The 17,067-nt window shown below is 42.4% G+C and overlaps 1 protein-coding gene across 1 annotated transcript in view; it reads left to right on the forward strand.

The window, feature by feature from the left end:
• Window positions 1-7,394: 7,394 nt before the first annotated feature.
• Window positions 7,395-17,067, forward strand: part of RP1 (RP1 axonemal microtubule associated) — a 351,706-nt gene continuing 342,033 nt past the window's right edge. The window contains exon 1 of the mRNA XM_037803054.1: window positions 7,395-7,496. The gene's annotated coding sequence lies outside the window, so the exon portion shown is untranslated. The remainder of the gene's footprint in view (window positions 7,497-17,067) is intronic.

Here is a 17,067-nt window from a genome sequence, read left to right on the forward strand (position 1 = left end):
TAACTCTACTCAAAGAAACAGAAGGGGACCTTAAAAGATGGAAAAATATTCCATGTTCATGGATAGGAAGACTAAATGTCATTAAGATGTCATTTCTACCCAAACTCATCTACAGATTCAATGCAATCCCAATCAAAATTCCAACAACCTACTTTGCAGACTTGGAAAAGCTAGTTATCAAATTTATTTGGAAAGGGAAGATGCCTCGAATTGCTCAAGACACTCTAAAAAAGAAAAACGAAGTGGGAGGACTTACACTCCCTGACTTTGAAGCTTATTATAAAGCCACAGTTGCCAAAACAGCATGGTACTGGCACAAAGATAGACATATAGATCAATGGAATCGAATTGAGAATTCAGAGATAGACTCTCAGATCTATGGCCGACTGATCTTTGATAAGGCCCCCAAAGTCACTGAACTGAGTCATAATGGTCTTTTCAACAAATGGGGCTGGGAGAGTTGGATATCCATATCCAAAAGAATGAAAGAGGACCCCTACCTCACCCCCTACACAAAAATTAACTCAAAATGGACCAAAGATCTCAATATAAAAGAAAGTACCATAAAACTCTTAGAAGATAATGTAGGAAAACATCTTCAAGACCTTGTATTAGGCGGCCACTTCCTAGACTTTACACCCAAAGCACAAGCAACAAAAGAAAAAATAGATAAATGGGAACTCCTCAAGCTTGGAAGTTTGTGCACCTCAAAGGAATTTCTCAAAAAGGTAAAGAGGCAGCCAACTCAATGGGAAAAAATTTTTGGAAACCATGCATCTGACAAAAGACTGGTATCTTGCATATATAAAGAAATCCTACAACTCAATGACAATAGTACAGACAGCCCAATTATAAAATGGGCAAAAGATATGAAAAGACAGTTTTCTGAAGAGGAAATACAAATGGCCAAGAAACACATGAAAAAATGTTCAGCTTCACTAGCTATTAGAGAGATGCAAATTAAGACCACAATGAGATACCATCTAACACCGGTTAGAATGGCTGCCATTAAACAAACAGGAAACTACAAATGCTGGAGGGGATGTGGAGAAATTGGAACTCTTATTCATTGTTGGTGGGACTGTATAATGGTTCAGCCACTCTGGAAGTCAGTCTGGCAGTTCCTTAGAAAACTAGATATAGAGTTACCATTTGATCCAGCAATTGCACTTCTCAGTATATACCTGGAAGATAGGAAAGCAGTGACATGAACAGATATCTGCACGCCAATGTTCATAGCAGCATTATTCACAATTGCCAAGAGATGGAAACAACCCAAATGTCCTTCACCAGATGAGTGGATAAATAAAATGTGGTATATACACAGGATGGAATACTACACAGCAGTAAGAAGGAACGATCTCATGAAACATATGACAACATGGATGAACCTTGAAGACATAATGCTGAGCGGGGAAAGCCAGGCACAAAAAGAGAAATATTATATGCTACCACTAATGTGAACTTTGAAAAATGGAAAACAAATGGTTTATAATGTAGAATGTAGGGGAACTAGCAGTAGAGAGCAATTAAGGAAGGGGGAACAATAATCCAAGAAGAACAGATAAGGTATTTAACGTTCTGGGGATGCCCAGAAATGACTATGGTCTGTTAATTTCTGATGGATATAGTAGGAACAAGTTCACAGAAATGTTGCTATATTAGGTAACTTTCTTGGGGTAAAGTAGGAACATGTTGGAAGTTAAGCAGTCATCTTAGGTTAGTTGTCTTTTTCTTACTCCGTTGTTATGGTCTCTTTGAAATGTTCTTTTATTGTATGTTTGTTTTCTTTTTAACTATTTTTTATACAGTTGATTTAAAAAAGAAGGGAAAGTTAAAAAAAAAAAAAAGAAAAACAAGGAAAAAAATATGTAGTGCCCCCTTGAGGAGCCTGTGGAGAATGCAGGGGTATTCGCCTACCCCACCTCGATGGTTGCTAACATGACCACAGACATAGGGGACTGGTGGTTTGATGGGTTGAGCCCTCTACCATAGGTTTTACCCTTGGGAAGACGGTTGCTGCAAAGGAGAGGCTAGGCCTCCCTATGGTTGTGCCTAAGAGCCTCCTCCCGAATGCCTCTTTGTTGCTCAGATGTGGCCCTCTCTCTCTGGCTAAGCCAACTTGAAAGGTGAAATCACTGCCCTCCCCCCTACGTGGGATCAGACACCCAGGGGAGTGAATCTCCCTGGCAACGTGGAATATGACTCCCGGGGAGGAATGCAGACCTGGCATCGTGGGACGGAGAACATCTTCTTGACCAAAAGGGGGATGTGAAAGGAAATGAAATAAGCTTCAGTGGCAGAGAGATTCCAAAAGGAGCCGAGAGGTCACTCTGGTGGGCACTCTTATGCACACTTTAGACAACCCTTTTTAGGTTCTAAAGAATTGGGGTAGCTGGTGGTGGATACCTGAAACTATCAAACTACAACCCAGAACCCATGAATCTCGAAGACAGTTGTATAAAAATGTAGCTTATGAGGGGTGACAATGGGATTGGGAAAGCCATAAGGACCACACTCCACTTTGTCTAGTTTATGGACGGATGAGTAGAAAAATAGGGGAAGGAAACAAACAGACAAAGGTACCCAGTGTTCTTTTTTACTTCAATTGTTCTTTTTCACTCTAATTATTATTCTTGTTATTTTTGTGTGTGTGCTAAGGAAGGTGTCAGGGATTGATTTAGGTGATGAATGTACAACTATGTAATGGTACTGTGAACAATCGAAAGTACGATTTGTTTTGTATGACTGCGTGGTATGTGAATATATCTCAATAAAATGAAGATTAAACAACAACAACAACAAAAAACCAACCCATTTCTGGTATTTTGTATAATGGCAGCTTTAGCAAACCGGAACAGTATAAATCCAAACTCCCTTCTTGGGATGGCCCTGCCTTCCTTCCTAGCAGCCTCTTTCACTACCCCACTACATATATTAGGTTGAATGATATGAAATTGTGAGTACCTGGCCATTTCTGATTTACAAAAATAGCAATGTTACACAGTTCAACCTAATATCACCACTAACCATGTTGCTATATTGTAGTTAATTGTCTCAGTGCATCCAGTTTTGTTCCCTCCATGTTTCTGCATATGCTTTTCCCTCTTCTTCCTCCTCCCGTCATCAATTAGTCCCAAATATGTTGCTATACTAATTATGAAGAACTTAATACAATAAGATTGTGTATGCTTTTTATTTGAGCTTCAGTACAAAATATAGTCTGAGCATTGATTAACCTCTACAGACTATCTCCCTCCAAATATTATAATTCTCTTCCCATGGTTACACTGGGACCTTCCCCTCATGCAGACACCAAGCTGGGACAGGCACACAGAGAAAGGCGGGTGGGCTGTTTTTTCTAGCATCTATAGGTCTATTTGGGGGCTTATCAAATTTGCAATCTTCAAAATATTTGTACCAGGAAATAACTGAAACTATGGTACTGTCACTCATAAAATTTTTGGAAATTTCCTATATAACTACTTGTTACATTGTATTTTGAAAGTTTTTACCTGTTTGCATATATGCTCTACTTCACAATAAGGAAATAACTGCAATGGTGGAACTATAACCCATAACATTCTTTGAAATTTGCTCTCTGACTACTTGTTAAGTTGCACTTGGAAAGTTTTCACTTCTGTGTGCGTATGTTATATTCCAAAATAAAAAACGTGATTAAAAAATACAAACTGATCATATAAAAAATGTTTGCACCCAGGAAAACAGACCTTCAATAAATGTTCATTGAGCAGAAGAATGAAAATACTTCCCTTTGCCCCATTGCTTACTCAGATCTTGAACTTAGACTTGAGCTTGTGGAGGAAGTAGCTGCCTCTCAATGGATTAAATAGTCAAGAGGCTGAGTTTGAGATCAGACACTGCCATTACCTGGGTGTCTGATCTCAGGAAACTACACACCTTTCTGCTCTCAACCTCCATTTCACTTACTCCTCAATCTGCCCTTTCCCCAGTCATATCATCCACTGCCTGGCTCTCAGTACCCTTAGCACTGGGCACGTGGAAGGGTTATTGTGTCACTTGACTCCAAAGAGGGGGTGGGGAGGGGTGCATTTTTGCTACCTTTTCTTCTGTGGTTCTTTGCTTGGTGGGGCTTAAATATAGACTGGACTGTTTTCTCATTTACACTGCATTTTGCATCATTCTGTTGTGACATGCCATTGAGAATCTGACTTCATTGTCTGATGGTGTTGCCATTAACTGATGGACACTTGGGTTGCTTCCACCTTTTGGCTATTTTGAATAATGTTACTATGCATATTGGCGTGCAAATATCTGTTCGAGTTCCTGTTTTCGGGAGTGGAACTGCTGGGTTATGCAGTAATTCTGTGTTTAATTTTTGGAGGAGCTGCCAAAGTGTTTTCCACAGTGGATGCACCATTTTATATCCCCACCAGCAATGCATGATGACTCCTATTTCTCTGTATCACGGTTAATACTTATTTTCCACTTTTGTTTGTTTTATTGTTTGTTTTTTTAATAATTCCCATCCTTGTGGGTGTGAAGTGGTATCTCATAATGGTTTTGATTTGCATTTCCCTGATGACCAGTAATGTTGAGCATCTCATCATGTGCTCATTGACCATTTGTGCATCTTTGGTGGACATTGAATTTTCCACCACACCATTCTGCTCCCTGCTGCTTAACTTGTTAAGAGATGGTAAGCAGCTCAAAAGGCACAGGTTTTTCCATATAGAATTTCTTGGTCTCTGGGAATTGACATTCCAAAGTTAAATTTGAAAGAACTTTGCTTCTTGTGGGTCCCAATGAAAAACATTTTTTTCCTCTGCATTGAGGAAAAAGATAAACAGATTTTGCCTTTGCTTTCTAAGCATTGCAATCAATATTAGACCTTCAGCAGGTTCTGGTCACCAAATTGAAGGGAACGATGATGTCAAATGATTTGATACATTCACCAAGTCCAGAGACTCCCGCCTCCCGGGGCTGCCTGCATTACTGAGCACTGGGGAAGAGGTACTTTCTGAATATGGAGATGGATAAGGGAAGAGAGCTAACCCCAGTGTCTCCATTTGCAGATATGCTCAGGGAATGAAGAGGAACACAGAGCCATTAATTTTTTGTTCTGGCACTGATTTCAAGCTGAGTGATTTGTGCTTACAAAAAACCTTTTCTGAAAATATTCTAAGTAAAAATGTTGATTTTAAAAAAGCACATTGGGAGACTGAATCTAGATAGTACTGACTTTTAAACATTTAAAGGGCATTAAAAACATACGTTAATATTTTGTTTTTCATGAAAGACTCTCAAAACTTATGCCAATTGAATTATTTATTTTTCAAGTAGAGGGAATTGGACAGGCACTTGGTTTGGATTACAAGTCATTAAATACTAAGCAAATTGCTGAGAGCTATAGATACAGCCACTGCTTTTAAAGTGAACAGCTTTCTTCCTGCTTTGAATCAACCTCGAGCCAGACAGAAGCAACCGATGACCGGCTTTGGTTGTGTGTCCGTCTATGGCCCACCGCCAGGGGCGTTTACGGCAGTATTTATTGAACATTCTCCCAACTTTCTTGGGAAGCTTCCAAAAAAGAAATGCAGCTCTTCAGAGAGAAGAGATGTGCAAATATAGAAAGTGAACTCCCCACACCGCAGAATGTCGCGATTGGTGCTAAACGAGCAGCACCCCCACCCCGTCTCCCGCCGTGACCCCTGGAATCCACCACCTCCAAGGTGATCCTTTAAAAGCAAACCACACCTGACCACACCATTTCCTTTCACAAACCATTTCCTTTCAGTGGTTCCCGTTTCTCTGCCTGATGAAGTCCAAACTTAGCACAACAGGTGATGCCTCCTGCTTGGCACACCGCCTTCCTCCCGGTAGCCCAGCGCCTGCCAAACTGCTCATGTCTGGGGTTGTCAAACCGCCACCCACTGCCTGTTTTGGTAAATAAAATTCCCGTGGAACACAAACACACTTGTTCGTGTGTGTTATCTTCAAATGTGTGTGATTGTAGTGAATTAAGATAAACTAGAGGCTTTTCACACTGTCATGCTGTCTCAGCATCTCCATCGCCAGGTCCCTCCGTGGCCACCCAGACACCTGCTTGTACGAGACAAATGCTTCTCCCTCTCCTCCTTGTGTCCTACCAGGTCTGCGTCCCTACAAAAGTCCAATAAACTCCCATCCTCCACTCCTGCTTGACCAGTGGCGACAGCTTCACCCCTGTCACACCACAAGGGCTCAGACCCCAGGCCCACAGTGATCTTTGCACCCACCTGCTTGGCTGAGCCCACGCTCTTGACGCGTGTCCCTGCGTGTCCCCGTGAAGCCTGACCTCCTCTCTGCTCTGGGGCTTTGAATGTCAACAAGCTTCTCTTTCCTACTTCTCTGGGGTCACGCGTCCTTGCACACCCAACTCTCCACATGAAGATCTTTGCAAACTCCACGATCTTGCCTTTTGCACAAAAGGTTTGCGGACCAGCCCGTGGTGTCTCATTTGTCTGCGGTGTCACACGTCTGGGCTTGGCAATACCTGCCTTTGGCCTCCTTGGGCAAGTCCTACTAATTCTTTAATCTCAATCCAATATTTTTTTCTGCTGAGAAGCCTTTGCTGATTCACCCCAATATTTTTTTTCCTTTGAGTCATCACTATACAGACTCTTTAATCCCTACTGTGGAAATTATCACACTGCATGGCAGGCTTTGAAATATTTGTTTCCCTCACTAGATAGTGAATTTTGCCAGGGAAAGCACTACCTGGCAGAACCCACTTCTGTCTAGCCCTGAATAGGTACTTAAATGGTTGTGGGAAAATGAATGAAAGCTAGAGCTAGTAAATGCACACTGACAGTCATCTCAGTGCAGAAGAGAACCTGCTCGTGAATTCTTTATGTCAGGGGTTTTGTTCTTCACAGTTACCTGTCTTAAACAGAGCAAGCATTTAAGGAGAGTTAAATCAATGTACTTGCCACAACGTCTAACAAAACTCAAACATACTTTTCAAGGTAAATATTGAAACTATCAACTTCAAAATAAGATAAAATCTCATTATTTTCATATGCCACACCATATTTACATGCCACAAGAGATCTATTGTTTAGAAACAGAAAAAAATAGGTTATCTTATATGCCGTTTCATTCAGATATTATAGGCAACTGGAAAGATGAGGAAAAAGCAGTTATATGTGCTGCCTTCTGGAGATTTCTTTATCAGAATGAGAGGAATGCACTTGCTGACACATAATAATAGTTACCAATCTTAGATGAGCTCTTTTCTTTGTGTTTGTGGCTTGGGAGTTACATGAAATGTTTGCTGTTGCTACATGTAATACAGGGGAAAAGGCAAACATTGACCAGCAGGAGAGGCCAGCTTTACTCCTGAGCAGAATCCAAGCAACCAGCTCACAATCATTTAAGAACATTTTGCTCTGTGTCTTCCAAACCCCAGCCCTCTTTATTAAGACATTTTGGAAGCGATTGAGGAAATTCTGCATGCATTTTGGAATTGACAGGTAAAATATGTTTTTTTCTTCTTCCATGCTTCCTTTTTTTTTTTTTTTGTACAGAATGGTAATTAAAATTCAAAATTTTCTAATCATGGTTTAAAAGAAGATATCTTTGACTTTCCTTTAAATGTGGAAGATTGCTTATTGATGTGGAAAATATGCCAACAATGATAAAGAAAGCATGAGAGGTCTGAGCAAAATATTTTTTCGTCTTGGTTGCTATGGGGAAGGTGAATGAGCTATTTTTCCTGGGAGGTGTTTTTGCAGATGTGTCCAAGACATTCTAGTTTTGAGAGGGCGTTTGGACAACGTTCTCAGGTTCGAGACCCCGTGGGCCCTGCATAGGATCCCCTGGAGGCTTTTAAATAGCGGTACAATAGGATCAGTTTTAGGTTTTAGAAATAATAACTGCCATTTGTTAACTATGAAGGCAAGCAGGGCAGTGGACCCCAGTGGGGCAGGAGCCATGGAATCATGAAGACCAGTTGGGAGGCAGTGGAGACAGTCTGATCTGAGACGATTATTAGGGACCCAGCCGGGCAGGCTCAAAGAATATGCAAAGCACGTGGAGGGGAGAGATGGAGCTGGCAGATGTTTAGGGACTCGGTCCCCAGATCGGAAAGGAGGAGTTGAATATGATGCTGTGGTTTTGACTGGGATGATGTTAATTTCTCATATTCCTTGAGACTGCAGTTTTTCAATATGCACCCCACAAACACATTTCCAGTCTGCAGAATGGGACTAAAGAGGAGAAACTTCCAGGCAATGAGGCGAGAGCCTAGGGTGGGGGGTCAGCAGGGATGGGTCTGTGTTCCCTCCTGGTGCCCCAGGGCAAGTCCTCCAGTGGCTTTGTGCCTCGGTGTCTCTCACCAAAGGGAGGAGAAGCCTCCACTACCCAGGAAGTATTGGGAGTGGGTGAGCTGGGTAAGATATCTCAGTGAGGATGCTCTGCAAACCAAAGTGCTAAATGTATGTTAGTTATTGGTTTAGACTCTTCCCCCCTTCCTGGCTCATGTGGAAGTCTGTTTTAATTTCAGTGAAGTTGCTAGTGGCTCTGACTACTGTGTGGGCTTTCCCATCCACCCCTAGAATATTGGAGCAGGAAGGGGCATTAGTGACCCTCCAAGTCCCACATCTCATTTGCAGACATGGCAACAGGCTCAAAAGTCCCTGAGCATCTGCTGGTGAGTGCAGGTGAGAAGCCCTCTCAGGGCTCAGCACTGGGCTATGTCGACTATAACTGCACCCACTCATCCTGGCACCTGTCCTCGGTTTACCTGTAAGAAGGGCATTGCTGGTCCAGAAGCATTTGCACGGGAGGCAGGCTTGCACAGTGGTGCAGGAGGCCTGCTGGCCCAGGAGGTTCCTCACCTGGTGCAGGTTTTTTCACCTGTTCTGAGTTTCTGCTTCCAAATTTGTAAATTGGGGGTGATAAGGACAGGTGTGTAGGGCCACCATATCAAGTGCTTTGCACATTGTGAGTGTGTGATGGATCTTGGTTGTCTGACGTGTGATAGCAGCCGAGCAGGGGACCTGGGTCAAGGCTTGTGATACATTCAGTGGCATTTCTAGATCAGAGGCAGTTGGTAGCCCCTTGATCTGGAACCCAAACATGGGGGATGAATGCACAAGGCTTGCTCTTGGGCACCGCTCAGGCCATGAAATGGAGTCTCTTTGCAGCCCAGGAGAGATGGAAAAGACCTGTATCCTGGAGAGACCACAGAGCACTGGGGAAGAGCAATGGGGGTGGACTTGCTTGAAAGTAGCAGGAGCAGCAGAATAAGCACATTGCTCTGGAAGCCTCTTAGAAGAGGGTCTGTCCATCCAGGCCAGTGGATTGAAAACTGAATCGAGTAAAAGTCTCTTCTACTAAAGCTCCCAAATCAATCTCTAATCTCCTTACTTCATTTGGTAAATTCAAAATCAGTGGCTTACATGCCCTTACCAAAAGTAGTCCCCAAATACCTAGGTCCCTACTTGATAGTCTATAAAAGATGCACTCACTAAGTTTTAACTTTCAGAAACTTAAATCCACCAGAGTGCTCCTATGTCAGACAAGTCCTAAAACCCAGAGGCAACAGCTTCTTTAAGATCAATTATCAGATGTGGCCCCTTCCCCATACTGTTGACACCCTCTTTTAATATGAATAAGTTAGGGTGCTCACTGCCTAGACACCCCTGAAGATGGAGAAAGAGATTAAGTGAGAGGAAGGAGTAGCAACAAACAAGATAAGACTGAACAAAGGTCTATGGATACTGAAACTTTATATAATTATATGTATTTTTGGATGCTGGGGTGTTGGAATGGCTGGAAGGAGGTAAATGACATGGTGGAACTGTAGCCTACAGCATCCCTTGGGATTTGCTCTATAGCTGCTTGTTGAATTGTGCCTTGAAGGTCTTCACCTTTCTGTATATTCCTTGTATTGCATAATAGGGAAAGAATTGAAATTGTGCAACTGTAACCCACAACAATTTTTGAAATTACCTATATGACTGCTTGTTGAGCTGTACATCGAGAGATGACACCTTTCTGTATGTACGTTACATTTTACAGTAGTGGAAATGGCTGAAGTTGTGGAAGTGTGACCCATGAGAGTCTTTGAGATTTGCTCTCTAACCGCTTGTGAAATCATACATTGAAAGTCATCACTGTTATGTGTATATGTTAAAGTTCACAATTAAAAAAAAAGGAAAAAAAAAAAACCCCTTCAAACCAGTGACATAATATTTTGCTAGAATATACCACAAAACCTCATTTTTTCTTCCTTTTGGCCAACCAGAATTTATGTATTTTTAAAACTTTAATGTTGATTCTGAGTAAGCAGGGAGTGATTGTTTAGATTCCTGCCATCTGCACCATAGCAATAGGTGTCAGGTTTCAGTTTATGTTTGTTTTATTGTGTCTTAGAATCCTTTAATTGCAACCACGCCTAAAAGCCAAGCAGCCCCCTTAGAAACTTGTAAACATGATGAAGACATGGGCATTAGCAGAGCTGAATATTTCCCTCAGTAAAAGTAAATGCTGTGGGAGTTGCCAGGCTGGATTTAACTGGTCAAGTCCCCGGAAAAGTGAAGGGTGCAGATTGTCAGCTGGTAAAAAAAAAAAAAAAAAAAAAAGTAGATTGATTAATTGGCTTAGTGCGTGAACTTTTGTCGTTGGATTCTTTTATTCCAAGTCAACTCATTTAGTCATGGAAGAATTTTACTAACTATCAAGCAGATGAAATATCAGTAATAAACATTACTGTTAGAACATTTCATGAGTAAATGTCTGCTTTCTATGCATGGTTGGAAAATGCTGTATTTCAATTAATTATATATCTTGTTATTATACGAGTTAATGCCATGATATATATGCACTAGCTATATTCAAATACTTGAAATACACCAAAAACTTTAAAATTTGATTTTCCTCTGAGAAGGTATTTCAAAGTATAGCATTTCAGGGAGAGTGACAAGAGTATTATTTATTGCAACAAAGTACTGTAGCTAAAGAAATATATGAGCTTGACTGTTTGAATGAATGGATGGTCCCAAAGCTTGTCTAGAGAAAGCTGAGCTCCTGACAATTTATATTAAGCAATTTAAAATGAATCATCCTAAAAAAATTCAGCAGCTTTTCCACTGCTCAAATAATTCAAAACTCAGACTTTAAAATGTCTTGGTCTTAGTTGTGTTCGCATATGAAGGTAATAAATCTGGGTGTAAGATTTTTCATTTAAAAAACTGGAAAGACTTGTTGATTATTGCTTCAGTTAAACAATCGCATGATTTACCTTTGAAGGTACCTGATGTTTTAGAGAATGCATCCCTGAAGAGTATTGAAATCCTAACGTGTGTCTATAATATATAAATCAGTCTCTGGAAAAAGGTAAAAGAAACCTCTTTATTAAAATCAGAGGTCCTGAAATATGACTGATTTTATAATTATGACATAGGATTTCAATATTAAATGATCCAAAGATCATTTTAATAGTAGGTGCTAGACTGATGACAATATAGAAGAACAAAGCAGTTTTCCAAAGGTGTTTGAAGATCCCCAAGGGAGCTCTGTGCAGAGGTCCTGGGGCCAGGTGAATGCCTTCTCTTTCTACAGTCCTCTGCCCTGAATGGGGGGTCGACCAGAAGGCCCACATGATTACCCCTTACTGGGGTCCTGGTAGGCCCGAGTCCTTCAACACTCAAAGGTGTCCCCGTGGCAATTGCAGTGTCTTTCCCTTAGGTTTGTATCCCATTACCTGCCCCTTAAGTCTTACCGCTCTGATGATAGAGGCAATCAAATTTAAAGAGGGACAGCTTCCAGGGGCCTGTTTGCCCCATTAGTTAGACAGGAGAGCAGGACACGGTTTGGGAATGAGCTTCTCAGGGAACCCTCTCCGTGAATGTCCAGCAGTGCAGTGGAATTTTTGCATTTACTGACACCCATCGTTTACCCACCCTGGGGCTCCACTTCTATGTATGCAATGCAGACAAAATAACCTCCCTCATGGGGTTGTTTGGAGGACTAAATAAATGTCTATATTTAAGAGCCCCACACATTTTAGGTCCCTCAGAAGTGTTAGCTGTCATTTTATTTCTTTATTTATTTTGACACCCCAAGTCTCCACACCTTCTAATTAGTTATTTTGTCTTTTTATTTATTTATTTTGACACCCCAAGTCTCCATACTTTGGCTGTGAAGCCCAAGGTGTGTGTCTAATGAATGGAAATAAGCATTAAAGGACAAATCCAAACAGTAATGTTGGCTTTTTAAGTTAGAAATGGGTATAAACTCATCCCATGAGGAGCTCTTTCGAGCTGCATTGTCGTGAGGGACACGGGCACCTGCAACTTTGTCTCCCGGATGGAAAGTCCGTCCTGGAGCAACATGGGAGACCTACTGCCCAGTCCAGGTGTCTCTGGGAGCATCTGGCACTTCTTGCCCCTGTCCTGCTATTCACGATGCTAGGATGGTTAAGGTTTGCGCAGAGCAGAGTTATTACTTGAGAGATTGACGGAAGTGGGTTTTAACCTCTGGAGGCTTTTGCTCTTAAAGGAAACTTTTTACTAGAAGCATTTTCCCCTTTGGCCATTGCACCCTTTGTGGAGTCCCCACTGGGTACCAGCCCAGGGCTGAGGGTGCAGACAAGGAGCTGGGACCTGGGTTCGAGTCTCGGATCTACCCCCCAATAGTTGTGCAGACATGGACTAGTCAGGCAAGACTCTGAGCCTCGGGCTCCTCATCTGTAAAACAGGAGAGTGGCAGTAGTGACCTTGGAGGGTTGCTGGGGAGGCAGAGAAAAGGGAGTCTGGCCTGGAGTGAGGACTTAGTATGTACCAGCTGTCCCCAACCTTCCCCGTTCACCTCCAGGAAAACTTTGCCATAGTTTTAAGCCTTGTTTCACCGGTGATGAACCAGATTCAGAGACCTAGCTAGACTTGGTGGCACACATTTAGAAAGTAGAGGAGCCAGCTTCAGGGCTAGAAGAAAATTGCACCCTTTTCCACTTGGACGTTAGTTACCAATCTTGACATTTTTCCAGTTGTTTTATATTAGAGCAGTTGTAAGTTAGCTGAAAAATCATACAGAAAGTACAGTTCCCATATATCCTCCCAACCCTCACAGTTTTCTTGATTATTAACATTTCGCATTAGTGTGGCACCTTTGTTACAAATGGTGAAACAATGTTATACTATTAATTGTAGTTCCTAATTTACATTAGGGTTTCACGTTTTGTGTTGTACAGCTCTGTTTTTTATTTTTTTTAATTTTTATTCTAGTAACATATATCCAACATAAAATTTCCCATTTTAACCATTTCCAAATATACAGTTCAGTGGTTTTAATCACAATGTTGTACTATCATCACCAGCAACAATTCCAAAAGCTTTTCCATCACCCAATCAGAAACTCTGTACCAGTTTAGCATTACCTCCCCATCCCCTCCCCCAACCCTGGCCCCTGGAAAGCTGTATTCTAGTTTCTGACTCTATGAATTTGCATATTTCAATCATTTCATATCACTGAGTGCATGCAATATTAGTCATTTTGTATCTGACTCCTTTCACTCAGCTTGATGCTTTCAAGGTTCATGCATATTGATGCATGTATCAGGACTTCATTCCTTTTTACGGCCGAATACCATTTCGTTATGTGTAAATAGTACATTGTGTTTATTCATTCATCATTTGATGGACACTGGGTTGCTTCTACTTTTTGGCAATTGTAAATAATGTGCTAGGCACGTTGGTGTGCCCATCAATCCCACCAGCTTTGAGCAAGCCTCTTCTATTTTATCCTGGGTTCAGCATGACTCACTGACTGATTCCTTGTGGTGAGAAGTGTCATGAACTTTCTAGTCTTTGAGGGTGGAAAGAGCATGGGAGAAGTCAGCACTTCTGCAGAGTAATTGCAGAGCACCTGCAGGGTTACTGGGAAGGAGCTGTGGGAAACCTCCAGATTCCTGGTCAGTAGAAAGAGTTAAGAGATGTGAGTGTGTCGGTTGGGTAGCAGAGAATTCATGAGTGGTGTGTGCTCTTGGGTATGTTTTGGAAAGAAGAGTACTTACTGTGCTCCATCCACTATGTGAGGTCCTGGGAAGACTGAAGGATACAAATCAGATGGCCCCACTCTTGGAGCCAACTGGCCAGCAGCTGACATCTGGCCGCATTAGTGACAGGCCCAAAGCTCTTCACGCTGGTCCATTAGCACTTGGGGCCTCCACCCAGACACCAGGTGCCTCACTCTTCCCTATAAGGGCACAGGACTCTCATGATAAGAAGGAATTCTCAGAACTATCAGCAGAAGACATGTGGTTAAGGGTCCAAGAGAAACAAGCCCCTTGTTATTCCTGGCAGTGGAGAGCTGGGCTTTGGGGGCTCTGGGTGGTTCAGGGAACTTCTCTCCTGTTAGGTGGATACCATCCCTTATCCTAAAAATATTCCTGGACTCCTCTAATCCAAATCCAATTAACATTGTTCTCCTAGATAAAAGTGCCTCAAGGGAAGGCTTTGAAGGAAGATCTTCTTCAGAAGGCAGCAACCTTAGACCAGACTGTTCTAGAGATGTCTGTCATGGCTAAACATTTAGCAATAAATCTTCTGGTTGACTCGCTCCAAAGCACTTAAAGGAAAGCTCCCAATTTTCTGGCTTTGCTCCCTGATTAGGGAAGGGCCTCATGGGGTGTCATAGCCCAAGAGGGCTTTTGTAGCCAAAGGACTAAAAAAAATCACCAGACATGTTCTGAGATGTGAGCTTTTATTATGGGGCTTACCTACAGGGTGGGAAGTTGAATCACATTGCCCTGAATTCAGGAGCTTCTCTGAATGGATTCAGGAGCTGCTCTGAACGGCGGCGGGTTCAGAGCTCAATGCGAAGATACTCTGCAAAAGCAGGGGGTGCCAGGGAGTGGTTTATAAGGGTTTGGACAAAGACATTCAAATGGGTATGAGGGGAGTGGGGGTCTTGTGATGTTCTAGGGAGTTTCAGGGAGGAGAGAGTTTCAGGGAGGAGGTAGTTTCAGGTATAGATTATAGTTAGCACCCGACTTTACAAGGAGAACAGGTAAAACCTTAACTGACCTAGGTCAAGCAAACTGCTGTGTGCAGTCTTCAAGGCACTTGGAGAAGTCCCTGGCTCAGGGGGGTCCCACACAGGGTGTTTCCTTCTCTCTGCGTGGGAAGACCTGGCCAGAAGCAGGTCAAACACATTCAGTTTTAGAATCTCTACCTTGCGGCCTCATCCTTCCAGCCATTTTTTGAAGCTGTTTTAATTGGGTGAGGTAATTTTCTCCCCTCGGAGCTGAGGTGTGGCCAGCTGTGGGGGGATGGTGAGGAGAGCTTGCCCTGAGCTCAGGGAGCCACTTCTGAGCCTCCATCTTTAAAAGTGAAAGAAAGGAAAGAGATAGATGATGTGCTAACAGATTATGCACAAAGGACTCAAACAGGCAACTGCCCAAAGCCACAGAGACAAAATTACCTTAAAGGGCCTGTGCCAGTTTGGATATATTATGTTCCCCAAAACACCATGTTCTTTGATGCAGTCTTGTGGGGGCAGATGCATTAGTGTTGACTAGGTTGGAATCCTTTGATTGAGTGTTTCCATGGAGATGAGACTCAATCAACTGTGGGCGAGACCTTTGATTAGATAATTTCCATGGAGGTGTTACCCCACCCATTCAGGGTGGGTCTTAACTGGATCACTGGAGTCCTATAAAAGTGTTCACAGATGGAAGGAGGTGCTGCAGCCAAGAGAGACACTTTGAAGAACACATAGGAGTTGAGAGTGGAGCTGGAACACAACCTGGGATCAGCCACATGTCTTCTCAGCTAACAGAGGTTTTCCGATTGCCATTGGCCTTCCTTTGGTGAAGGTGTACTTGTGTTGATGCCGTCATTTGGACATTTTCATGGCCTTAGGACTATAACTTTTTAACCAAATAAACCCCCTTTATGAAAGCCAGTCCATTTCTGGTATTTTGCATAATGGCAGCATTAGCAAACTAGAACAGGGCCAATGTGTTTGAATTAGAAATAACTAAACAGAATGGGACGTGTTCCCAGGGACAGTACTGAGGTGCAGGGGTGCAGAACTCTCCTTGCTGGCCGAGGTTAAGTGTTGGAGGACACCCCTCACAGGCCCTGGGCCTGTGGGGCCCTGGTGGGAAACCCTAAGCACAGAGCTAACTTATCATCAACTGGCAGGTGCTGGTGGCAGATCTGCACCCACCCTTGGTTCTGGTTCTGAGTGCTTCCTGATTTTCTTATGGTTAATTCGAACACTTGAGTGCTGCAGGTCAAAGATAATTTGACTTTAGCTACTCCAAATATATTCTTCAGTACAAGCAACTATTTTGGTCTTCTCACATCCAAAGGCTTGCTTGACCTCCTTCGCCAGTCTCTGTGGTTGCAGAATGTGCTATTGTAGCTCATCAGTTGGCGTGTTCTGCATTCAGAGAGGTGGTGCCCTTTGGCAAAACGAGTCGAGAACTTCCCTTATATTCTGGTAGAAGGGCCAATTTAATATGGGCATTGATATCTAGGCATTTTTTTACAGTCTTAGATCCAAATACCTTTCAGGAGACTACAAAAGGCTTTATTTTTATAGCATAATTCAAAGCTTATCAAGGTCACCAGCATTTCACTTTATTATCATGAGGCTTCCTGAGGAAAAGTAAAGTAAAAATATAGGCAGGCAGGCTTCCAGAACTTTGCTTTTTAACATGTGGGATGGAGAAGGAAAAATGTTCCTACTGGTTTTAAGGTGACTATTTTCGGAGTGATGGACTTTGAATGCAGTCTGCAATGGGATGTGAAGGCCTCCCTTTGTAGATTCAAGGAATAAAAACCCATCTTTCTTTCTGTAGCATGGATTTTAAAAAAGCATGGGTTTTAGAATGCTTCAGAGAATTTTGGGGTCCTCTGAAACATTTCTGTAAAATGCTTGAAGAAATGTTTGTGGTTGGTGTGATGTATTTGCTATGGCTTCATTAGGTCGTGCATTGCACAAATACTCAAACTAACTTATTTTATTGTTTCTGTGTATATGTGTTGGGGGTGGGAGAGATGGAGGGAGACTGTTCTGGTTTGCTAATGC

The sequence above is a fragment of the Choloepus didactylus genome, chromosome 14, assembly GCF_015220235.1.
Source record: "Choloepus didactylus isolate mChoDid1 chromosome 14, mChoDid1.pri, whole genome shotgun sequence".
NCBI lineage: Eukaryota > Metazoa > Chordata > Mammalia > Pilosa > Megalonychidae > Choloepus > Choloepus didactylus.